Consider the following 27390-nt stretch of genomic DNA (forward strand, 5'->3'; position numbering starts at 1 on the left):
GGAACAGCAAAACAAAAAAGGCAAGGGTGAATTCATCCTTAACCACTTAAGACACGGACCATTATGCAGGTTAAGGACCTTGCCCCTTTTTGCGATTCTGCACTGCGTCGTTTTAACTGACAATTGCGCTGTCGTCCGACGTGGCTCCCAAACAAAATTGGCGTCCTTTTTTTCCTACAAATAGAGCTTTCCTTTGGTGGTATTTTATCACCTCTGCGGTTTTTATTTTTTGCGCTATAAACAAAAATATAGAGACAATTTTGAAAAAAAATGCAATTTCTCTTCCGTTCATGGACGGACACAGCAGCATTGACCTTAGGGTTATATATCCTTCCTTTCAGGAGAGACTAGGCAGAAAAAACAGCACTTCAAGTGTTAAAACACTTCTCTCAGTACAGCACCTCCCAGAGGGGAAGGTCCCCCGGGTACATCCCACTCTCTTGCATCATGCAGCCTCAGTTTTTTTCTGCCTAGCGTTAGAAGAAGACATGGCCCTTCTGGAGCCCATGTGCTCTGGAGATTTTTTGCGATTTTTTTTTTCGCTTTTATTTGAATTTTTCCTGCATTTTTGGATCCTGGGATCTACAATCAACTGCCGATTAAGTGTCTATCACCTGTCAAACCCTACGAGAATTCGGTTGGCTATTGAATACCCAGAAATCGGTACTGGTAACGTCTCAGCGGCTGGAATACCTGGGGTTAGTCCTGGACTCATCAGAGGCGAGAGTTTTCCTCCCAACGGAAAAACTACAGACATTGCAGTCTGCGGTGCAGCGGTTGACGACCCAGAAATGGGCGTCGCTTCGCTTTTGCATGAGAGTGCTGGGTCTGATGGTGGCCTCCTTCGAGGCAGTGCCGTATGCCCAATTTCACAATCGAGTATTGCAAAAAGAGATTCTGTCACGTTGGGACAAGCTCCCTTCGTCCCTGGATTACCAGCTTTGGGTGAGTCGCCTGGTCAGGTCCTCCCTAGTGTGGTGGCTGACATCTCCGGCACTTCGGGCCGGAAAATCATTTCTGCCATTGGACAGTGATCACGACGGATGCCAGCCTCTCCGGCTGGGGGGGGGGTGTCTGGGGTGTCCAGTCAGCCCAGGGGCGCTGGACTCAGGAGGAGTCCCGCCTACCAATCAATGTACTGGAGCTCCGAGCGATCAAGTTGTGTCTCTCCAAGTGGTCTCTGGGTCTACAGGACCGACCGGTCAGGATCCAGTCCGACAATGCCACGGCCGTGGCGTACGTCAATCATCAGGGGGGCACGCGGAGCTCGGCTGCAGTGACGGAAGTCACGCACATCCTCCAGTGGGCCGAAAGGTACGTTCCGGCTCTGTCGGCCGTGTAAATTCCAGGGGTGCTGAACTGGCAAGCCGACTACCTAAGTCGCCAAACGCTAGACCAAGGAGAATGGTCGCTACACCAGAAGGTGTTTCAGAGTCTGTGCCAAAGATGGGGCATTCCAGACGTGGACCTTCTGACGTCCCGTCTCAATCGGAAGGTGTCACGGTTCGTGGCCAGGTCAAGGGATCCGTGGGCGGACGCGTTGGTGGCACCATGGGGTCACTATCGCTTAATCTACGCCTTCCCTCCTCTGAAGCTTCTTCCTCGCCTGCTGCACAGAGTGAAAGCCGAGGGGATACCAACAATCCTGATCGCTCCGGATTGGCCACGTCATCCCTGGTACGCGGACCTGGTGCGTTTGGTGGCAGACGTCCCCTGACGTCTACCCCTGAGAGAAGATCTTCTTTAGCAGGGTCCGATCTTTCACCCTGCTTTACAGTCGCTGGCTTTAACGGCGTGGCTGTTGAGAGCCAGGTGATGAAGGATCGGGGCCTGGTGGTCTCTACCATGTTATAAGCACGGAAGTCTACTTCACGAAAGATTTACCATCGTACGTGGAAGGCCTACATCGCCATGTGTGAAGAGATGAAATGGCACAACCGTACATACGTGATGTCCCGGATTTTGCTGTTCTTACAGCGTGTAGTAGATCAGGCCCTCGCCTTAAGTACGGTTAAGAGTCAGATTTCGGCTCTAACTGTCTACTTTCAGTGACCCTTGGCGGCGCACTCCCTGGTGTGTACGTTTGTGCAAGGGGTTCGGCATGTAGCCCCTCCTGTGCGCCCTCCACTGCCTCCATGGGACTTGAATTTAGTCCTTTCGGTGCTTCAAGAAGCTCCGTTTGAGGACATTCGGAAGATTCCTTTGTTGACCCTGTCCCAGAAGGTGGTTTTTCTGGTGGCAATTACCTCGGTCAGACGAGTATCTGAACTGGCGGCCTTGTCCTGCAAGGCTCCTTGTTCATCCATAAGGATAAGGTGGTGCTGCGGCCGCAGCCGTCATTCCTTCCAAAGGTTGTTTCGGCTTTCCACATTAATGAGGACATTGTTTTGCCATCCTTATGTCCTCGGCCGAAAAACCCGAAGGAGGCCACTTTACATTCCTTGGACGTGGTTCGGGCCCTACGGGTGTACTTGTCTGCTACGGCTCCGTTTCGGAAGTCGGATTCACTGTTCGTATTGGTGACTGGTCCTAAGAAGGGTCTGGCGGTCTCGTCGGCCACCATTTCTAGGTGGATCAGACAGGTCGTGCTCCAGGCCTATGCCCTAAAGGGGCGGGCGCCTCCCTTTCAGGTTACGGCGCATTCGACCAGGGCGATTGGTGCCTCTTGGGCTTTCCGCCATCAAGCGTCTGTTTTACAGGTGTGTAAGGCAGCGACCTGGTCGTCAATCCACACCTTCTCAAAGTTTTACAAGGTGGATGTGAGTGCTTCTTCGGATGCCGCCTTTGGCCGCAAGGTTTTACAGGTGGCAGTTTACGGTTGAAGTTCCCTTAGTTGAGGAACTCTGGTTTGTTTGGGGTGAAGCTTGGTTGGCTGTGTTTTTCCCACCCCTCAAAAAAAATTTGACACTGCTTGGGGACGTCCCTAAGGTCAATGCTGCTGTGTCCGTCCATGAACGGAAGAGAAAATAGGATTTTTGTACTCACCGTAAAATCCATTTCTCTGAGTTAATGGATGGACACAGCACCCACCCCTCCTTTGTTTGTACTGCTTGTTTACGAACTGAGGCTGCATGATGCAAGAGAGTGGGATGTACCCGGGGGACCCGCCCCCTGGGAGGTGCTGTACTGAGAGAAGTGTTTTAACACTTGAAGTGCTGTTTTTTCTGCCTAGTCTCTCCTGAAAGGAAGGATATATAACCCTAAGGTCAATGCTGCTGTGTCCGTCCATGAACTTAGAGAAATGGATTTTACGGTGAGTACAAAGATCCTATTATTTTAAACTTTTTGCTATAATAAATATCCCCAAAAAATATATATAAAAAATATATTTTTTACCTCAGTTTAGGCCGATACGTATTCTTCTACTTATTTTTGGTAAAAAAATCGCAATAAGCGTTAATTGATTGGTTTGCGCAAAAGTTATAGCGTTTACAAAATAGGGGATAGTTTTAAGGCATTTTTATTAATAATTATTTTTTTTTTTACTAGTAATGGCGGCGATCAGCGTTTTTTTTTTTTTTTTGTGACTGCAACATTATGGCGGACACATCGGACACTTTTGACACATTTTTGGGACCATTGTCATTTTCACAGCGAAAAGTGCTATAAAAATGCACTGATTACTGTGAAAATAACAATGGCAGTAAAGGGGTTAACCACTAGGGGGCCCTAAGGGAGTGATTCTTACTGTAGGGGTGTGTGACGTCACTGATCATCGTTCACTATAACAGGGAACAGACGATCAGTGACACTGCCACACAGAAGAACGGGGAAGGTGTGTTTACACACACCTCTCTCCATTCTTCAGCTCCTGTGACCCGTTCATGGGACGCCGGCGGCGATCTGGTCCCGCGGGCCTGGTCACGGATGCGCGACCCACGGCTGGGTGCTTAAAGGCGACGTCCAGGTACGTGCCTGTGCCCAGCCATGCCATTCTGCCGATGTATATAAGCGTTAGGCGGTCAGTAAGTGGTTAAGCCATGAAAACACAACAAAATACACTGGCGCTGAACAATGGTAGTATAATTATGATTAAAAATATATGTTTAAAGAAGAGCCTCTTCTCTCCTAAAAAGGGTGTATGTGAGAGAATCCATAGCTGCAAGAATATATAGTACCCGGAAGTACCAAGAGACATAAAAACACACTAAGTGTCGGTTCACACTAGGGCGACACGACTTCCAGCCCGACTTTCAGAGGCGACTCCGACACGACTTGAACATGAACCACAGGGCGATCTGGGGCGATTTACAACACAACTTGAAGTTGTCTCCAGGACAGGAGACTTTCCAGTGGCCAATAAAACAACAATCAGCTCTGGGAGAGGGAGGGGGGCAGGAGAGGTTTGCCTGAGAAATGTATGTTATCTTCCTGGAAAGTCGCTTCAGTTAAGACAGTGATCCGACTTCTGAGGCGACTTCCATTGAAATCAATGGGTACAAATCGCCTACAAGTCGGATTGAAGTAGTACGGGAACCTTTTCTGAAGTCGGATCGCCTTGAGTCGTGTGTATTAACACCGCTCCCATTCACTTCCATTGTTTTTCTCTACAGCGCGACTTGAGGCGACATGAAGTCGGATCGCAAGTCGCCCCAGTGTGAACCGGCTCTAAAAGTCCGCGCTCATGGCTCTCAGAAAATTCAATGTACACCAAAAATTAATTAGCAAAGTCCATTTATTGATGGATGCAGTCCAGACAGAAAAAGATATAATAAAATAAATGGAAATAGTCCATGTACGGTCATGAAGCACATATGCAGTTAATACAGTGTAGAGACCGGGAGACAGCCGCACGCTTCCTCCGTGTCGGGTGACGTCACACGTCTGCGACGCCATTACCGTCCGAGGGAAAAAACACTGCTAGAGCCGACAATGCCGTTGGTCAGTTGTTTGAGCACGAGAGTGTGCTGTTGCTGCTCTCTAGTGGGGAAAGATGAGATAGTCCACTCGCTCAAATGTGTTTGGTAGAAGTGTGATAATAAAAAACTTCATGGACCAATACAGGAAATATAGTCTAAAATAGATGTAATGAAAAAGGGGGGATATTTAGGGGAGCCTTGATGGCGAGTTTCGCGTTCCGTGCGTTTTTTCAAGCGCCGTCTGCGCTTGAGGATCTCCCCGTCCAGCATCGCGGTGAGTTACCAGCTGCATGGGTGACCCTGGGAACACAGCTCAGCTCAACTGAGGATCAGACCATCCACCTCTTTCACACACTGTTAGCCTGAACAAGGTACTGTTTGCTGTTTTTCTCCCATTTGAGGAACTGGTCTCTGAGCTCTGGATACCATACCCTCTGTGCTCCATGGTAGCTGTTTGTTGTACACTGTATTAACTGCATATGTGCTTCATGACCGTACATGGACAATTTCCATTTATTTTATTATATTTTTTTCTGTCTGGACTGCATCCATCAATAAATGGACTTTGCTAATTAATTTTTGGTATACATTGAATTTTCTGAGAGCCTTGAGCGCAGACTTTTAGTGTGTTTTTAAGTGGTTAAGCCACCTAACCCAAAGAACAATAAACAATGACTGTCATCAGGTAGGGGGCAGACTTGCAGCTTTCTCCAACCAATGGATGGAGGCAACGGGAAACAAATTAATCTTACACACCATAACAGAGGGCTACGCGATAGAATTTACCTTGTGTCCCCCAACCAACTACCTGGTAACCGTGCTACCAAAAGACGAAGATCGCGCAAAAGCCTTTTTAGAATCCCTGCAAAACCTACTATATCAGAAGGTGATCCGCCAAGTACCTCAAGAAGAGGAACAAAGGGGTTTCTATTGCCATATCTTTGCAAAGAAAAAAACGTCAGGCAAGCTGAGGCTCATACTGAACCTTAAGTCACTCAACAGAGGAATAAAATACAAAAAATTCAGAATAGAGTCTATTTACTCGATCAGAAACATCCTACCACGGGAGACCTTCATGGCAACCATAGACCTACAGAATGCCTACTTACATCTCCCCATAAAAGACGATCACCAAAAATTCCTGAGGATCACAATACAAGGACCAGCAACCACTTTTCACCTGCAATATACAGCTCTTTCTTTCCGCATCTCCTCTGCACCCAGAATCTTCTCAAAGATAATGGCAGAAGCGCTAAAGCATTTAAGGCAACAAGACATTGGCATAATACCATACTTGGACGATCTACTATTCTTTGCAGATTCAGTAGAAACCCTAGAGAACAACCTGCACACAAGCATGTCCCATCTGCAAAACCTGGGGTGGATAGTGAATGCAGAGAAATCACAGATGATCCCCAAGTCAAAGAGTGGTATATTTGGGCTACATATTGGACTCCAGGCTACCAAAACCTTCCTAACGGAAGAAAAGAACGAAAAATCACATAGGTAGTAACCTCTCTAAGAGAGACCAACGCCATAATAATCGGACAGGGAATGACAGTGCTAGGTCTGATGACATCTTCATTTCCAGCTATCACATGGGCACAGATTCATATGAGACCCCTACAGAATGACATTCTATCCCAGTGGGATGGCAACCACTCATCCCTGGACAAGTCCATTCCGGTTCCGACCACAGTCAAACACTCCAATGGTGGCTCAATCCACTTCAATACATCAAAGGACGCAAATGGGCTCAATCCGACCCAGTCAGGATCACGACCAATGCCAGCGCACTAGGCTGGGGGACACACATGAACGGTATCTGCACACAGGGAAAATGGAGTTCCAGATGGGCCCAAGCCTCCTCAAACATGAGGGAGCTAAAAGCTGTGGAGGAAGCATTGAAAGCATTCAAACCAGCAATACAGGGGAGAGACATAAAAATCGAACAACCCCACAACAGTGGAATACCTAAACAGACAAGAAGGGATACAGTCACAAAACTTGATGAGCCTAACAGAAACAATCCTGCTATACACAGAATCCAACATAAGGTCTATAGCAGCCATCCACCTAAAAGGAACAGACAATACTCTAGCAGACTCCCTGAGCCACAAGACCATAAAACAGACGAGTGGTCATTAAACCAAATGACCTTTACACATCACCCAAACTTGGGGGGTGCCCGAAGTAGATCTGTTCGCCTCCAAAGCAAACACAAAATCTCTTACATTCTCACTAGATCCCACGGATGGCAACAGTGGAGTAGATGCCTTCAGTCAGACCTGGGGATGGCAACTGTGTTATGCATTCCCTCCTACTGCCTTAAATACCAAGAGTGATTCAGAAAATAAAGGCAGAAAGAGCAACGATGATACTTATAGCACCACACTGACCCCAAAGGGAATGGTTCAGCCACTTAAAAAACCTCAGCATCCAGCCTCAACTGACACTGACAGACCGGCCAGATCTCCTATCACAGGGCCCAGTCAACCATCTGAACCACAGAGTCCTGAAGCTTTCGGCTTGGTTACTGAAAGGGTAAGAATTCAGGACAGTCAAGGGCTGTCAAACAAGGTGATCAATACCATCCTAGACTGTAGAAACCCCGTGACCAGGGCAATCTACAAGAAAGTAAGTAAAACGTTTGTCTCCTGGAACAAAAAAAAACTAACCCCCAGCAGAGGAATAATTCCAACAATCCAGCATTTTTTGCAGGATGGAGCGGACTAAAATATCTCCCAGCCACGCTGAAGGTACAAGTGGCAGGGCTTTCCTCGTTCATGGATATCAAACTTGCAGAAGATCCACAGATGAAGCGATTCCTGATGTCACTTAGAACTAGACCTACCAAAATGAACAGGACCCCAACTTGGGACATGTCCACGGTGCTTAGAGGGTTTCTCTCCCCTCCATTCGAACTGACAGAGGACAGCTCAGACAAAAATCTCACTCTAAAAAAAGGACATCTTGTGGCCCTAGTATCCGCTAGAAGAGTAAGCGAAATCCAAGCCCTGTCCATGATGGAACCATACTGCCTAATACACTTAGACAAAATAATTCTCTCACCAGACCCGGCCTTCCTACCCAAGGTCTCTTCAACATTCCATAGAACCCAAAAAATAATCATCCCTTCGCTTCCAAAAACTATGGACAATAAGAAAAGACATTTACAGCAAACTCGATGTAAGAAACACGCTCATTACATACCTCGAGAGAACGAAGGATGGGTGACAAATGACCTCTCTCTCTTTGTCTTCTATGCAAGAGTTAACAAAGGGAAACAAGCATTCAAAAATACAGTCAGCAGATGGATAAGAATGGCTATACAGATGACCTATGAGACACAAGATCTCACTCCTCCAGGGGGGATCAGAGCACACACAATCAGAGCTTGGGCAACCTCGGTCGCAGATAAAGCAGGGGCGACTCCGGAGCAGATCTGCAGGGCAGTGACATGGTTGAGCTTCAGTACCTTCGTAAGGCACTATCGTATAGACCAGCTGTCCGACCAAGACCAGGCATTTGGTCACAAGGTGCTCCAGTCTCTACCCCCACCCTATAAGTATTGCTTGATACATTCTCTCGGATGCTGCCCTGGAAGATGATTTGAGAAAACAGAGTTAGGTACCTGGTAACTTTGTCTAAGAAGTCTTCCAGGGCAGCACTAGTTCCCACCCTTAAACGACAAATACCAGATACAGAGGGGGAGCTTTAAGCTTACTGTGATTTCCTTCGATACTTTAATACAACTGAGGCACACAGGTAAGACTGAAATTTAAAATGGTAGGCTAATGTGTTTCAAAGAGGAGGAGCCTATCTCTCGGATGCTGCCCTGGAAGACTTCTTAGAAAAAGAGTTACCAGGTACCTAACTCTGGACTGTACTAGAACGCTGTAAAGCGCATCAAAATGCACTGGAACACATCAAAAACGTCTTAGACCCTATTATAGTGAGATGAAAAAAAGCTCCGGAATGCATCCGGAACCGCATCAAAAACACACATGCAGAAACGCATCCGGAACGGATCGGGAGTGCGTTTTTGTGGTGTTAACCAGCCTCTACGGTGTGAGCTGGCCCTTTAAAGTAGTTGTAAACCCCCCCCACAAGCTATACTATATATGAAGGAAATAGCTCTAGATCAGGGCTCAAAATTTCAAGTCCTGAGCTACTAGCCAGGCCTCAAGGCATACTCGCCACCAGTTGCCCCGCCCAACCCCTAACATGTCCCGCCCCCTAATCCCGCCCCTAGACACGCCCTCATAAATCTCATGAAATTACACTTAAATGTTTTATGTAGAATTAAGTTATACAAATAAATATTAACAACAACTTTATCCGTGCCCAAAAATGCAGCCTGCCCATGTCTACCAATGCAGCAAAATGTCCCCATTTTCCAGCCAGAGTCCCCTCACAATTGTAGCCAGAGTCCCCCCCCCCCACATTTCAGCCAGAGCCCCCCCACATTGCAGCCAGAGTCCCCCCCCCACATTGCAGCCAGATTCCCCCCCCCACATTGCAGCCAGAGTCCCCCCCACATTTCAGCCAGAGTCCCCCCCCACACACATTGCAGCCAGAGTTCTCCCCCCCCACACACATTGCAGCCAGAGTTCTCCCCCCCCACATTGCAGCCAGAGTTCTCCCCCCCCCCCACATTGCAGCCAGAGTTCTCCTTCTCCCCCACATTGCAGCCAGAGTTCCCCCCCACACACACATTGCAGCCAGAGTTCTCCCCCAACCCCCCCCCCCCCCCCCCTCTTGTCCGGGAAACTTTTTTTTTTTCTAACTTCATATGCAAACTCATTAGCAAGCTGGTTTTCTAGAGGCAAAATAGGGAGGTTTTCTGCTGCATTTCATTGCAAATGGTATCTTCTGTTGCAGCACTAAAGAGATCTAGACCATCTGGCGAACGGAGATCTTTATTTTCAGTCTGTAAGTTGGGGACAGCAAGTATACTAGGAGAAAGCTGGAGACCATCAGACTCCGTAGAAAACTCAATGGGTGGACTTTTATGGTCTTCAACACCATCATTTGTGAACACAACAACATTTACAGTGTTCTGTCCCTTCATGGTAGCACAAACACTAATTTCATTATCATCAGAGGCATTAAGCACTGTTTCACAGTCAGTACTGTTTTGTGGTTGCTGCTTTGTGTCTAAGCCATGAATCTGGCTTTGTGTGCTTTTAGAGTTATCAAGAGACATACTTGTAGGGCTATTGCAAGGAGATGAGCACATGCTCACATTAGAACCGTTAGTACAGCTACTATTAAGGGTAACATCTGCTAAAATTGACTCCTCTCCACAGTGCACAGTGGTGGTACTGCAAACATTTTCTGGCTGGTCTTTGCGGTCAGCCAGCTGGTCTTCGGCCATGTTGGTACCTTCCGTCACCATGACGGAAAGCTCTGAGGTTAGATGTTTGATCCCTCCATTGGAACAGGGTGTCTTAGGTTTCAGGCGGGGTGATCGGTCTTTGAGGTGAGCCTCAATATCAATGATCGTCTTGGTGACATTGTCTAATGTTGAGTTAACCAAACAGACGGTGGGAAGGTGGATTGAGGATCTGATTCCACATAGCATCCAGAAGCCTTGGTGAAACAGTTTCATCTTAATTTTTTTCAAACTCGTCTAAGACTTTGTCCAAGTTGCATGACTCTTCCTCAAAATAGTTCTTCATTTGTTAAGAACTGTTCAGGCTTAGGTCCGTACCAGGGGGCTCCTCATGCCGGGTGGGCGGCACAGGCTCCCTCCGCTCTCTCCGGCCTGCCGACATGGCTCACTCAGTACAGTCCATGCTGCAAAGGAGGGAAGGCCACCGGCCACCTGTTCTCCCCGCCGTCCGGTTACTGCCTGCTGCGCGGCCCGGTTCCGTATACCCCCAGCTTTGCTGTCACTGCCATGTCCGGCCCGACGAGAGGAGAGGCGGGGGAACGAGTGAGGACGCGCATGGGGAACACAGCTATTAAATTTAAAGCTGTAATGTTGCCCATGGTTTGAACGCCGCGGCGGCTCTGCTCTCCTTGCTCCCCCCCCCCCCTGCTCCTCGCCAGCCCTCAAAATTTACTCGCAAAATGCGAGCAGGCGAGTTAAATTTTGAGGGCTGCTCTAGGTGATACACAGATGAAACAAATCCTCCTACAATGCTGTTTTCCATGCATGTCCCCCTCGGATCTTCCAAGTGCACTTCGCACTGTGGATTTGCCTTTAGTAAATAACCCCCAATGTCCACAGAAGCAATCAATCAGGTTCCAAAGAGCTGACCAAGGGTGTCAGGGACAAAATTGTAGACCTGCACAAGCAGCTTGGTGAGAGGGTGACAACAGTTGTTGCGAATATTGGAGGAAACACAAAATAACTGTCAATCTCCCTCAGGCTGGGGCTCCATGCAAGATCTCACCTTGTGGAGTTTCGCTGATTCTGAGAACCGTGAGGAATCAGCCCAGAACTACATAGGAGAATCTTATCAATGATCTCAAGGCAGCTGGGAGCAGTCGCCAAGAAAACAATTGGTAGCACACTAGGCCATGAGTCCTAGTTCATAATGCAGCAATTTGACATGTCAGATCGCATGCCAGATCAACAATGGCACCGTCCGAACTGGTGCAAGGCCGTACCTATTCCCAAAAGTAGTTTCTTTACTGCTTTTGGCGACTTCAGGGTGTGTATTCAATAGACATCTGTACTGATGTCTCTGAAATCGCCAATGAAGTTGGTACTGACATGCGGGTATGAAATCGTGTGAGTTTAGCTGAACTTGCATGATTTCATTTCCACTGTCATTGTAAACCAGGGCTGAAGGACTGAAATCCTGCAGTGACTGCAAAGTCCCACTGCTCAAGAAAGAACATGTACAGGCCCATCTGAAGTTTGCTAATGAACATCTGAATGATTCAGAGAAGAACTGGGTGCAAGTGTTGTGAACAGATGAGACCAAAATTTAGCTGTTTGGCATCAATTCAACTCACCGTTTTTGGAGGAGGAGGAATGCTGCCTATGACCCTAAGAATACCATCACCGCTCCTTCCCATTTAAAACAATGGAAAACCGCGGTATTAACACTTTTTCGGTTAATACCGCACCGCTAGCGGCCGAATCCCGCGGCAATTCCGACGGTATAGCGCCGCTATTTTTAGCGGCGCTATACCGCCACCACACCTCCACTGCCCCGTGTGAAAGGGGCCTAACGAACATGTCATACTTACCTGCTTTTTTCAGTGGTTTTGCACAGAGCATCCATGATTCTCCTCTTCTCGGGTCCCACACTGGCACTCCTGCAAGCAGCTTGCAATGGGGTTATCCAGGCAAGCGCACTCCAGAGCCACTGCTCTGCATGTCCATTCAGACAAGGACCCCCAGCTCAGCCCCGCCTCCTATCTCCCCTCGTTGCCTTAGTGGAGGTTGTTGACAGCAGCAGGAGCTAATAGGAAAGGGAGAGTCAGGTAAGTTTTAGGACGGGCTGCTGCACACATAGAATGCATGAAGTAAAAAAACATCAGCCTTTAGAACCACCTTAAAGCGAAGCTGCTGAACCACCTTAAAGTGAAGCTGCTGACCTTTAATATTAGGACACCTACCTGTCCATTAATCCAGTGGTGTCTTCACCCGAGCTGATTTTTCAATTGGTTCTCGGGTGCTGCCGGGGCCGTCTCGGCTAAGGGAAACCGGCAGTGAAGCCTTGGGGCTTCACAGTTGGTTCCCTACTGTACATGTGCGAAGCACGTTTCACTTTATCAATGGCTCGGCAGCAGAGGAAGGGGCCAAAGCTCCAACTGAGTTTGCCACAGCGAAGTCAGCTGGAAGTTGGAATGGGTACCTGGTTTTGACAAAAACTGAAAGGTGCCAAATGTGGCAGGGGAGGGGGGAGAGATAAACGAGCAGAGCTTCCCCTTTTGGGTGGAGTTCCACTTTAATACTGTGGTAAAGGATAAAACTCACTACAGTTAGGCCCCTTTCACACTCGGGCAGGGGCAGCGGTAAAGCGCCGCTATTTTTAGCTGAGCTTTACCGTCAATTTTACGGCGCTATTCGGCCGCTAGCGGGGCACTTTCCCCCCAAGTGGCCGAGAAATGGTTAAAACCACCGCAGAGCGCCTCTGCAGAGGTGCTTTGCCAGCGGTATAGCCGCGGTGCCCATTGATTTCAATGGGCAGGAGTATACACACTGCTCCAAAGATGCTGCTAGCAGGACTTTTTTTACCTTTCTGCTAGCGCACTGCCCTCAGGGAATGTGCTGAAAATGGAGCGAGTACAAAGAAGGGCAACAAAACTAATAAAGTGACTGGAGGATATTAGTTTGGAGGAAAGGTTGCGAGCACTGAACTTATTCTCTATGGAGAAGAGACGCTTGAGAGGGGATATGATTTCAATTTACAAATACCATACTGGTGACCCCACAATATGGATAAAACTTTTCTGCAGAAGGGAGTTTAATAAGACACTCATTAAAATTTGAAAAAAAGAGGTTTAACCTTAAACTGCGTAGTGGGTTCTTTACAAGGATGTGGAATTCCCTTCCGCAGACGGTGGTTTCAGCGGGGAGCTTCGGTAGTTTCAACAAACTATTAGATAAGCACCTGAACGACCACAACATACAGGGATATACAATGTATTACTGGCATACTCACACACATCGGTTGGACTTTTTTCAACCTCCTACTATGTAACTAAAGACATGCATTTATTTATTTTTTAAAGCAATGCATAGGCAGTGCGAAACATTTCTGCAGATTCACTTAAGATAAATGCTGTGCAGGAGAACCCTAGTCCCAATTGCTATGCTGTGATTTGAATAGCACAGCAATATTGCAAACAAAATGTATCTTAATTGTACTGTATGGGACATGGCTTGCTTTCATAGACCAGGGGTTAATGAAGGCTACCTTCAGGTGATTTTAGACATGGGCAAAAACCTTCCAAGGGCAGCCCCTAGTGCACGCTCATATTACCCCACCCACTTTATGAGACTCCAGTTTTTTGCTAGTGTCCTTAGGTGACGGACCTTGTCTCCTTTGGAGAAGTTATTTTTTTTCCAACCATTGATTTTTTCTTCTGATACTTCTATCAAAATCTGATTGCCTATTGCCCTAAATTCTGGACTATCTAACAGTGTCTAGATCAGTAAGCCTTAGGGACCTACTTTAGGGCCTTCCAATAATGTTAGCTTTGGACACTGGATCCTACATTAGACACTTACCTTGATATGAAGTGCATCATGTGTAGTTACTCGTAGAGTGCTATGCAGGTCCAGGGTCATGGTCCATTTTTATGGTTCCCAGACCTTAAAGACCCTTTCAGATACATAGGCAGAGGAATGGGGAGTTATTTCATGATTGTGTTGCTCCCTGTTGTAATGGTCTCTGATGTTTTTGACACCATGTGTAATTTTTACCTAATTTTCAATTTAGCAACGGCACCCCTCTCATCCATACAAAATCACAACATGCCGCCTGGCTGACACACTTCCTGGCAAAAAAGCACATAGTACGTTTAGCTGTTTTTCCTGCTGCCTTTTTTTACAGAGACACAACCCCGGGAACACGGTCACTGCCAGGGTTATAGTGACTCCTGCATTCCAGACACATAAAACACTATTTCTTTTTGCATCCCATTCCATAAGTACCTCACTGGGGATCCCCTCACCTAAGCAATGGTGAATCATGAATCACAGGCACAAAAGAGCTGGGACACAAGGGCCAAATAACATGTTCTTCTGATGACCTACAGCAAACTTAGCTATCGCCCTGAGTGGTGTTCTGTTTCCTATTATGTCCTATTATGACACCACTCCCCTCTTCTGACTCTAGATCCTTGTGACAATCTTTCTTTTCAGTTCTAGGGACAACTACTCACATCCACATCCTATGTATATACAATACACTACACATATGACTCTAGATCAGGGGTCTCAAACTCAAATTACCTGAGGGCCACAAGACAAGTTTTCATATGCCATGGGGGGCCGCATGCAAATTTTCAAACTTCAAAAACAACAGTACTGGTGTCAGCGAACACATTATTAACCCCCAGCACTGGTGTCAGCGAGCGCATTATTACCACCAGCACTGGTGTCAGACAGGGTTTGACAAATTTGCTTGGAATCTAGGAGCCAGCTGAAAAAGTTAGGAGCCAGAAAACGCAGCCTGTCCCGATGAGCTTGCACGCAGAAGCGAACACATACGCGAGCAGCGCCCACATATGTAAACGGTGTTCAAACCACACATGTGAGGTATCGCCGCCATTGGTAGAGCGAGAGCAATAATTCTAGCCCTAGACCTCCTCTGTAACTTAAAACATGCAACCTGTAGATTTTTTTAAACGTCGCCTATGAAGATTTTAAAGGGTAAAAAAGTTTGTCGGCATTCCACAAGCGGACGCAATTTTGAAGCGTGACATGTTGGGTATGAATTTACTCGGCGTAACATTATCTTTCATAATATTAAAAAAAATGGGGATAACTTTACTGTTGTCTTATTTTTTAATTAAAAAAAGTGTAATTTTTTCCCCAAAAAGTGCGCTTGTAAGACCGCTGCGCAAATACGGCGTAACAGAAAGTATTGCAACGATCGCCATTTTATTCTCTAGGGTGTTAGGATAAAAAATATATATAATGTTTGGGGGTTCTAATTAGAGGGAAGAAGATGGCAGTGAAAATAGTGTAAAATGACATTAGAATTGCTGTTTATATTGTAATGCTTAACTTGTAATACCAACGGCCACCACCAGATGGCGCCAGCTCACATCTGGTGGTAATAACTTGTAATACCAACGGCTCACCACCAGATGGCGCCAGCTCACAAAAGCTCCCCCCACTTCCACCCTGCCTGCGGGCCATTTATAACTGGTCCGCGGGCTGCAAATGGCCCACGGGCCGGTACTTTGAGACCACTGCTCTAGATCCTTCTCAGGCATGCCCCAATGCGGCCTATCTGACAAAAGCAGCTTTTTCTGCCACTATATCTGAATTCTTCGGAAAGCTTTCTGCACTCCTAGAACCTTTCGTTTTTTAGGGGTCAGAAAAGCTATGCTTCCTATCACCTTCCTTACTCTGTTCATGAATCAGAGATGGGTCTCCAAACCTGTTGGAGAATTAAATGGAGGAAAACGATGGGGATGCACAAATTGTAGCAGAAGCTGCAGATTATTGTTTTTGTATCCCCCTCCCCCCTGCATTTTAATAAGCCACAAATCATTGGCACAAATCATAATTTTGTCGTCTCAGCAAATGCTTTCCACAGTTGACACTGATTAATGCAGTGTGAACTAGTTGTTGCCTAGCAGCAACTGATATTCTGCAGCCAAAACAAGCCCCTATGGGCTCTAAGAGGCTGGAAAACTCAAAAAACAAATCAAGACCCTCTCTGCGCTATAGTGCGTTAGCAATGATAACACAGGAAGGATTTTTTTCCCCTGCTGTAGTAAATTGGATCATGCTCTGCTGGGGTTTTTTGCCTTCCTCTGGATCAACTGTGGGTATGGAGTTGGATGTATGGGATTGTACTATGTTTTTTTTTTTTTGTGGTTGAACTGGATGGACTTGTGTCTTTTTTCAACCTGACTAACTATGTAACAGTGGGGTTGATTTACTAAAACCGGAAAGTGCAAAATCTGGTGCAGCTGTGCATGGTAGCCAATCAACTTCAAATGTTCAGCTTGTTCAATTAGGCCCTTTCACACATGCAGAACGTATGTCCGCTTTTTCATCCATCCGTTTACGGATGAAAAAGGGACATACATTGATCCCTATGAGATTGCGGGTGTCAGCGAATGAACATCCGCTAACACCCGATCTCATCCGGGTCCGCAATCCTCCGATTCTGCAGACAGAGGAAAACCCTATTTTTCCATCCGTCTGCGGATCAGATTGGGTGAACATGAACAGACGGTCCGTGTTCATCCGAACCCCCATAGGGGAGAGCGGAGATCTGACAGGGCCTGCACAGTGTACGGGGACCGCCCTGTCATCCACCGGCTCAGCGGGAATAAATGGAGCGATCCCCGCTGAGCAAGCGGAGGTTAACGGGGCGGATCATCACGAATCCGTCCGGTGTGAAAGGGCCCTTAAGTTTTGACAAAAAAAAGCCTGGAAGCTGATTGGCTTCTATGCAGAACTGCACCGGATTCTGCACTCTCCAGTTTTAGAAAATCAACCCCAGTGTATTTATATCCTGTTATAATAAAGCTGCTGTGCTACAAATACCCCAAGCAACATGAAACAATTATATTTTAGATTTTCCAATTTCTGCAAACATAAGCCCACCTGTCAGTGCACTAATGAATAGATGCCTCAAAACAATCAATACGTGTGTCAATGTATCAAAAGTAACAAACGACAATATCCCACCATTTGCACATCCAGCACAGATTTTTAAGAGGTTGCAAAACAAAAGTGCACAAAAAAAATAAAAAGATAAGTGCATATGCATACACTGAGTGTGATGTGTTTGTAACCGGCGCAAAAAAACGTAAATGTATCAAATATATATGTTTGCTGCAGTTAAATGTTTCCCACCAAGGTTGTGGGATAGTGGATTACAGGAAAGAAAGGTTATAACTGTGTGTTGCTGTGTATTATAACACTTCTATTTCAGCAGTGAATATTACTAAAGTGCCGCAAAATAAGGTATGAAATATTGCACCCACAAATTCCAGTGGCAGGAGGCCAGCACAGAGCCTTTCCAGCAGTGTATATGGGGCTGATATGTCATCGTGCGCTCCCCTGTAGTTAGCACGTGGTCCAAGCCTCGCTATCGTTCGGGTGCAGGCAGGAAGGGATGTTATCGTTACCCAGGAGCCTCTACGCATTTCGCAATCAATGTTACATCTTCAGGAAGCTCCTGACACTGCTGGAATCAAGTCGACGCATGCTTGGAAGCATTGAACTTTTTTTTTTTCAGCACGTCGTGTGTTTTACGTCACCGCGTTCTGACCCAATCGTTTTTTGAACTGATGGTGTGTACACACATCAGACCATCAGGCCACTCGAGCGGTGGACCGTCGGACCATTCTCATCGGATGAACCGGTCGTGTGTACAGGGCCTTAGGGTTGTTTCTGAATGGCCAGACCTTTCTTGTAAAGAGCCTTTTTTTGTATTGAGACCAATGCTTTCTTTCTACCTCCTCTATTCTGCTCCAAAACATGCCATAGAAATTTCCCTACACTGCTTGGATGCTGTCAGGTTCCACCTGGCAGTCACAACTTCTGTTTGCGAAAACATAGAGAACACCATTGCCAGGTGGATCAGGCAACTTATTTCCAGGGCCTATGTCCTTTAGGAAAGGCTTCCTCCTTTCCCTGTTGTGCCCCATTCGACCAGGTCTGTTCATGTCTCTTGGGCAATCAAGCGTCTGTATCCTAGATTTGCAAGGCCGCTATCTGGTCCTTTGTTCATATATTCTACAGGTTTTTCCAGTGGATGTTCAGGCTTTGGCTCATGCAAGCTCTTGGCTTACAATTGACAGCAGGCAGTGGGCAATCTGTCTATTGGCTAATTATTCACCCACTGTCTACTGTCAATCACAAGGGGAACAGACTCGGTAACTAGTGTCTTCAAATCCCCATCAGACTCCAGCCCCCAATAAAACAGGAAGAAGTTCTGGACAGCCGCACTCCAAAAAAGTTTTTGCCTTTTATTAACCCCCTTAGCGGTAAACCCGAGCGTGACTCGGGGTGGATTTTTAATGCTAAGAACGGTATCCCTGAGTCACAGAGTGCAGAGTGTTCAGCGGCGCGGCTTACTTGCTCGCAGCATCCACAGACAAGTTACTTACCTTGTCCCTGGATCCAGCGATGCATCCGCGCTGTGTGAGCGAGCGGGTCCTCGCTCGATTCACACAGTGCCCATGTGCCGCCGATCTCCGTTCCCTGCGACGTTACGACGAACGGGGGCGGAGAATGGCGCCAAATTCAAAAACGTAAACAAACACTATACATACAGTATACTGTAATCTTATAGATTACAGTACTGTATGTAAAAAATACACCCCCCCCTTGTCCCTAGTGGTCTGCCCTGTGTCCTGCATGTACATTTATATAATAAAAACTGTTCTTTCTCCCTGCAAACTGTAGATTGTCCAAAAGTGTCCCTTTATGTCAAAAATGGTTTTAGATCAGCTAGAAAACAGCGATAATAAATTATAATCACTTGCAGAATTGTGCGATAGCGATTTGTGGGGAAAGACGTCATAAAAAAATAAAAGTAATGACAGCGACAATTCTGCAACTGAGCAAATTTCAGTGATTTTGAGTTGATTACATTATTGAATAATTGTTATTATAATTATATTATTATTTGTTATAATTATTTATAATTATTTATTATATTATAATTTATAATTTTGTTTTTAAAAAAAAATCATACCCGGGATGCCTACAAGACTCTTGTTTGGTCAGATTTAAGTGAGTTATTCCTAAAAATTACAGACCTACAGTATAAAACGCCAAATTTCCTTGCAAAATAATTGTACCGCTTTTGGTACGTAATTCCAGACAGAATCATACCGCTAGGGAGGTTAAAAAAATGTAATCAAAAATACATGCCACAGCAGAACAGACAGAAGAGTTGACGCATTTCACACTAACAAACAGTGCTTAGTCATAGCTAATAACCACAGAAATGAACTTTGTATAAATACTTTTTTATTGTAGACCATGTGACCAGAGAATTTGCTTAATTAATTGATCGACCAATTAAACTTGATTGATCACCTGAAATCTCAACATATTCATTGAACACAATCCAACCTTAAATAACAGCTGTGATTATATAATGTTCCCATAATTAATATCTATGTGCAAGTTTATATATGAAAACAATAATTGATAAATACATGAAGCTCATAAATAAAATGTGGTTATATGTATAAACGTATATGTGTGTCCATACACTCGTGTATATATTTATTTAGATATGTGAAAGAGGAATGTAATAAATATTTGTGAATGAATAGATACATAAATGAATTAGGTCTATTACTGATTAAAATTTCTTGTTCAATTAATCGTTTTATTTTTTATTTTTATCGATTAATTGACTAATTTCGATTAATTATAACGCACATACAGATCCAACTACTTTTAGCTTATCTCCTTGCAACTCTGCATTAGTCAGTGGTAAATGTGGTATACACTATATACAATCACCCAAAACTAGTTAGTTTCCACAATCCATGACTTAACTTCACAGTTCACACAAATATGTTTTAAATTCAAACTGTAGCACTGACATAAGTAATTTTTTCTTATTAATCTTTAAGAAAAACGTAGAAAGTTAGTTTAACTTTAATTTGAAAACTTATCTAGTATATTGACTGTCAGTCACTTTATAGTAGGCAAGTAGGCATCACTTTAGCCAGACATGATCGCATTTTATTGACAATATACCCTGAAGAACTGAACAGTCTTTCGCACGGAACAGATGCTGTCGATACACAAATAATTGTCTGCACAAACTTGCTTAGGACAGGAAAACGATGGTTATTTTTGCCCCCTTCCCCTGATGGAGCCTGATGCATCCTCCTGCTCCACAGATGCAAAGGTAAATCAATCCAATGGGTGCAGTTTGCTCGCATCCAGCAGGGTAAGTCTCACTGTCCGGTGACGTCAAGAATCTTGATCGATCAAAAGAATTTTGATCGATCAAAAAAATGTAAGATTAATCGAGGAATTAATCTTTAATTTCCCCAGCCCTAAAATGAATGAATAACTAAATAAATAAAGTGGTTGAATAAGTTTATAAATGAATGATTAAGGTCATTTAGTGTAACCATACCTATTAATTTAACCAATATAAGTGAGTGAATGTTGTGCGTTCTTAGCACATCTAAATGTGAAAACACTGGTAAATATATATATATATATATATATATATATATATATATATATATATATATATATATTTATTTATATTCATATTTAGAACACATGCTCCCACACACACGAATGTGACAGTGGGTTTGTTTATACCACCATTATCAATGAACACATGCTTAATTATAGGTCTCTTTACACAGACATATGTGGCTTGACAATACCTAGCAGTATATTAATTAATGGACATAGCTATGAATACCAGTACTTTTGTTTATGTTTATTTTTACATATATTCAAATTTCAGTATACCAGTATGACTGGGGCTAACATTATTACTATAATTATTATCACTACTATACTGTATATATATCGGTTTAACATATATATCGTATATTGTTGAAACCACATGACTTAATAAGAACTCACATTTGCTAAGTTATATACTGTATCTGATGATAACACAGGTGAGTGAGTGAGAGACTTGTAAAGCGCAACACATGCGAACTGAATCGCCTCTGGGCGCTGTAGTAATTTCATGGATAAGGAACCCCTTGACCTCAGAAGAGATGGGTTTTAGTCTTTCTCCTGAAGGCCAAGTGGTCCGACTCCAGTCAGATGGTGGTTGGTAGTGCATTCCACAGGCGAGGTCCCTGGACTGCAAATCTTCAATCTCCTTTGGACTTGTATCTGGCTTTGGGTATCTGGAGTAGGTTTTGATTGGTGGATCGCAGAATGCGATTGGGGTTATGGGCTTTTATTTTTTCGCATAGATATTGGGGGGCGTTGCCTTGAATACACTTAAGTATTAGACAGAGTGCCTTGAAAGTTATTCTGTCTTTTACTGGCAACCAATGAAGGGATCTCAGTGAAGGTGAGATTGATTCCCATGTTTTTTTTCCAGTCACTAGTCGAGCGGCCGTATTCTGAACGACTTGCAGACGAGTGATTTGGTATTTGGGGAGTCCGAGATAGAGGGCATTTGCGTAGTCGAGTCTGGAATTGATGATTGTTCCCACCACGACTGCAATGTCCTCTTTCGGGATAAAGGGCGTGAGTCTGCGTAGTAGGCGCAGCAGATGGTGGGATCCGCTGACTACTGACCCTATTTGTGCATGCATTGTCATGTAGGTATCGAAAATGACTCCGAGACTTTTGACTTTGGTGCTAGGGGTGATAGTTTTACCCAGAATGGGTGGGGGATCCAGGTTGACGCGGGGTGATTTTTTCGGTTTGCGTGAAACAGGAGAAGTTCTGTTTTTGAACCGTTCAGTTTAAGATAACTGTTTGTCGTCCAGTTATCTATTAGAGTGAGGCATTTCTCTAGTCCAAGAGAATGACCCTTTTTGTTGCAGATGCGGAAATACAGTTGTGTGTCGTCTGCATAGGAGTGGTAAAGTAACTTCTGGTTACTGATGATTTCAAAGAGAGGGCGAAGATAGATATTAAACAATACGGGCGATGAGGGAGATCCCTGAGGGACTCCGCATGATACCGTACGTTTTTCAGAAGTGAAAGGCCCCAGTTTCACTATTTGTGATCGGTTTTCCAAGAAGGAGGAGAACCAGGGTAAAACACCTTCAGCGATCAGATAACACCGTTATCCGATCCTGCCCCCCCCCCCCCCCACGGGGATTGATAGGTGCATGCAATCCACACCCATCCACCTCAGAGCCTTATTGTATGTATAATCTGCTGGGACTTGTAGTTCTCCAATCTCCATCTTCTCCATGAGCCCCAGGAGAAGATGTAGAACTACAAGTCCCAGCATTTGTGGTACACTTATTGCATTCTTTAACAGTTGACTTAAACATTAACGTTTTCTATATTTTATCTAGCAGGAATGACCCATTTAGAGTCCTTCATTACTAACAATGTAATTTTTCAGTTTATTTGTGCCGATCTGTAAGGCTGCGCTATATACCATGATCTGTGATGCTTGGGCTATATACTCTGTCTGTCCTGTGATGCTGGGGCTATACACTCTGTCCTGTGATGCTGGGCTGCATACTCCTGAAACTATGGGTGGAAGGAAGTGGAATACAGGAGACAAAGTAGGTGGATTATATAAGGGGTGTGGTTTATGAAAAGTGGGAAGGGCCAATTGTGGAGGGGCAGGGTCTTGCGCCCCCCCATCCTAAAACTTCACCAGTCGCCACTGACTGAAAGTGCACTTGGAAGTGCAGTCACTGTAGATCCGTGGTGGACATAAAAAACAGCATTTTAGCTTGCACATGGATAATAAAATCAGCAGAGCTTCCCCTCATTTCCGATCTACCCCTCAGATCTACAGTGACTGCACTTCCAAGTGCAATTTCAGTGCAATTTCAAGTGCACTTCGCACTTGTAGTGCAAAGTGGATTTGCCTTTTGTAAATAACCCCCTGTGTGCTGCCTTTACTGGGTATCTAGTTTTCATTCCCTGCTTAGAAAAAAAAACTACACTACATTGTCAAAAGCATTGGGACGCATGCCTTTACACGCGCATGAACTTTAATGGCATCCCAGTCTGTAGGGTTCAATATTGAGTTGGCCCACCCTTTGCAGCTATAACAGCTTGAATGTTTGATCTTTTTTCCAGAAGCGCATTTGTGAGGTCAGGCACTGATGTTGGAAGAGAAGGCCTGGCTAGCAGTCTCCGCTCTAATTCATCCTAAAGGTGTTCTATCAGGTTGCGCTGGCTGTGCAGGCCAGTCAAGTTCCTCCACCCCAAACTCCTTCTTCCATGTCTTTATTGACCTTGCTTTGTGCACTGGTGTGCAGTCATGTTGGAACCTAAAGGGGCCATCACCAAACTGTTCCCACAAAGTTAGCAGCATAAAATTGTACAAAATGTCTTTGTATGCTGATGCCTTAAGAGTTCATGTCACTGGAACTAAGGGACCAAGCCCAACCCCTGAAAAACAACCCCCCACCATAATCCCCCCTCCACCAAATGATTTGGGGGGGGGGGCAATACTTTTGGCAATATAGTGTGGATGAGTTAGTTTTCCGGTGGAGGAATTGACTGTCCTGACCTGAATCCAAGGATAAATTAGAGTTGAGACTGTGAGCCAGGCCTTCTCATCCAACATCAGTGCCTGACCTCACAAATTCGCTTCGGGAAGAATGGTCAAACATTCCCATAGACACACTCCTAAACCTTGTGGACAGCCTTCCCAGAAGAGTTGAAGCTGTTATAACTGCAAAGGGTGGGCCAACTCAATATTAAACCCTATGGACTAAGACTGGGATGTCATTAAAGTTAATGGGCCAGATTCACAAAGAGATACGACGGTGTATCTCTGACTTACACTGGTCGTATCTATGCGCCTGATTCATAGAATCAGTTACGCATAGATATGGCTAAGATCCGACAGGTGTAACTGTGTTACACCGTCGGATCTTATTTTCGAATTTGAAAATGGCGCGGGGGGCGTTCCCGCTGATTTACGCTGAATAATATGTAAATCAGCGAGTTACGCGAATTCACGAACGTACGCGGACCCGAAGCAGTTTGTTACGACGTTTCCGTAGCGGTTTTCCCGGCGTATACTTACCCCTGCTTCTATGAGGCGCAGCCAATGTTAAGTATAGCCGTCGTTCCCGCGTCGATTTTGAATTTTTTTACGTCGTTTGCGTACGCCGATTCAGAAACCCGCGCGTCGCAAGTTACGCTCATGTCGAAACCACTGACGTCCTAGTGACGTCAGTGGGAGAAATGCACGCCGGGAAATTTCGCAGACGGCGCATGCTCATTTAAATCGGCGCAGGAATTTGAATTCCGCCGGGGGTTTTACGATCCGCCGCCGCCGCAAGTTTGGAGGTAAGTGGTTTGTGAATTACCCACTTGCCTCTTAAACTTGCGGCAGCGTATGTTAAATCAGATAGATCGCGCGGATCTAAAGATCCGCTGATCTACCTGAATCTAGCCCAATGTGCGTGTAAAGGCAGGTGTCCCAATACATTTGACAATATAGTGTAGATCCCCCGTCACTGAACACAGCTCTGTTTTGTTTACATTCACAGAGCTGTGTTCACTGAAGCTCAGAGCTGATTACTGGCCGTCAATCACTGGCCAGCACTTGGTGATCGGCATGTGTTGTGATGAATCACAGTAAATCTAGGCAGCTGCACGTGCCCCCTGCCCGGAAACATTTAGAATTATGTATATAGACGTGATTCTGTGCAGCCGGACGGCACTGGTGCAGTAAACGTACCATGCACCTTTGGCAAATGGTTAAAGTTGCACTTCTGTTTGTCAAAAAGCAATATTTTTGTGTGGTTATGAAACATGGTTTTATTTATAAAGACGTTATTTATTACAATGGCTAAATCTGTGTCTGTGATGGATGGTCATACCTTATTACCATAAATAATAAAGTGTTATTACAGTTTTTACTCCTAGAGTGTATATATATATATATATATATGTGTCCCCCTCTTTTTTTGGCTGCTTGTTCTGAGCTGCATGCATTGTTGAGCCTTATCGATGAGTCATCAGCTGTCAGTGGATTTCCCCGCTGACAGCTAAATGTAAAAAAAAGATTTGTTGTCTAAAAAAATTCAAGATAAAAAACAGCTTAGGGTGCCCCCCCCCCCCCAAAACCATACCAGACCCTTCAGTCTGGTAGGGATTCATAGAGGAAATCCCATGCCAAAAAAAAAACGGTGTGGGGTCTCCCCAAAATCCATACCAGCTCCTTATCCGATCACACAGCCTGGCAGGCCAGGAAAGGGGGGAACGAATGAGCCCCCCCCTCCTGAACCATACTAGGCCACATACTCTCAACGTGGGGGGTGGTCCCCATGTTGATGAGGACAAGGGTCTCTTCCCCACAACACTGGGGCCCCCAGATCCCGGCCCACCCCCCCCCCCCCATGTGAATGAAGTAGTGTAGTGTGACAAAAGAACAAGACACAGTTTTTGACAAGTCCTTTATTAAAAATGTCTTCTTCCTCTGGTCTTCTTCCTCTGTCGCTGACCCACTGAAAATAACAAAACAATCAGCGGTTTGCTGATATCAACATTGTGGATCAAGTGGTCCATAGTGGCGGTGGGGTAATGGTATGGGCAGGCGTATGCTATGGATAACGAACACGAGGCCTCGTACACACGACAGAGGAACTCGTCATAAATGAAACATCGTTTTCCTCGACGAGTTCCTTGTTAGGCTTGTCGAGAATCTTGAAAAGCTTTCTTTGCGTACACACTGTCAAGACCAAATCTTGTTGTTCATAAACGCGGTGACGTTAAACACGTACGACGGCAGGGGAAGTTCGATTCCACTGGCACAACCCTTGGGGCTGCTTTTGCTAATCTCATGTTACTGCGTGTTAAGTAAAAGTTTGGTAAGAGACGATTTTCACTTTTCAGACTGTTACAGTGTGACGAATGTGCTATCTCCATTACAAACGCTACTTTTACCGAAGGTGCGCTCCCGTCTCATACTTTATTCTGAGCATGCGTGGGTTTCTAAGCATACAAACGAACGTGTTTCTCGACGAAAACCAGCCCGACGAGGAACACGACGAGGAAATTGAGACTTCTGACGAAGAAAAAGAGAACTTGTTCTCTTTTTTTCTCATCGAGTTCCTCGACAGTTTTCTCGGTGAAAAGCATACACACGACCGTTTTCCTCGGCAAAAAAGCTCTGCCACCGAGTTTCTTGATGGATTCTGTCGAGGAAAACGGTTGTGTGTACAAGGCCTGAGGCCCATTGTTGTGCCATTCACCCACAACCATCACCTCATGTTGCAGCAGAATAATGCGCGGCCCCATGTTGCAAGGATCTGTACACAATTGCTGGAAGCTGAAAACATTCCAGTTATTGCATGGCCAGTATACTCACTGGACATGTCACCCATTGAGCATGTTTGGGATGCTCTAGATCAGCGTATACGACAGCGTGTTCCAGTTCCAGTGTGAACCAGGGCTTAGACAGATTTGTGAACAATATTTGAGAGAAATTGGCCTTTTAGGTACTTAGAAAAAGTTGTCGATTTTTGCCTTCAGCTCATGATAAATAGGGGCAAACACAAGTGCTCAGTGCTTATTTTTCTTAGTGTATATAGAAGACCGGAGCAATCTGGCTAATAATAGCCTTATAATATCAGCCATAACTTGCCCTGCTGTAGTTGGAATATAGGGTTTTATAAGACAAAGTGGAGGTGAAATTTCTGCAAACTCTGGGTTATATTGACAGCCTCAAATATGTACCCTATGCAGTAAGGCCAATCATCTGTGAAGCCTCGTACACACGACCGAGGAACTCGATGGGCGAAAACACATCGTTTTCCTCGTCGAGTTCCTTGTTAGGCTGTCGAGGAACTCGACAAGGCAAGTTTCTCCATTCCCGTCGAGGAAAAAGAAGACATGCTCTCTTTTTGGCTCGACGGGATCCTCGACAGTTTCCTCGTCGAAAAATGTACACACGACCGGTTCCTCGTCCAAAAAAAAATCCCAGCAAGTTTCTTGCTGGTTTTTGCCGAGAAACTTGGTCGTGTGTACGAGGCCTGAGGCAGTCTTATCTATGCAGCAGCTAATAGAAGTAATTCATTATTGGATTCTGTGAGCATATAGTAGAATGGGAAAACAAAATCTCTTTAAACTTTCTTTTTCATTTTGGATAGAGTGGGGGTGGGGTTATTATCCCTATCATGCTTTGTTTGCCATCTGTGTCCCATTGGGGAGATTTCACTTCCTGTCCCATAGCTGAAACAGGAAGTGAGAGGAAATCTC

The sequence above is a fragment of the Rana temporaria genome, chromosome 12 (genome assembly GCF_905171775.1).
Source record: "Rana temporaria chromosome 12, aRanTem1.1, whole genome shotgun sequence".
Taxonomy (NCBI): domain Eukaryota; kingdom Metazoa; phylum Chordata; class Amphibia; order Anura; family Ranidae; genus Rana; species Rana temporaria.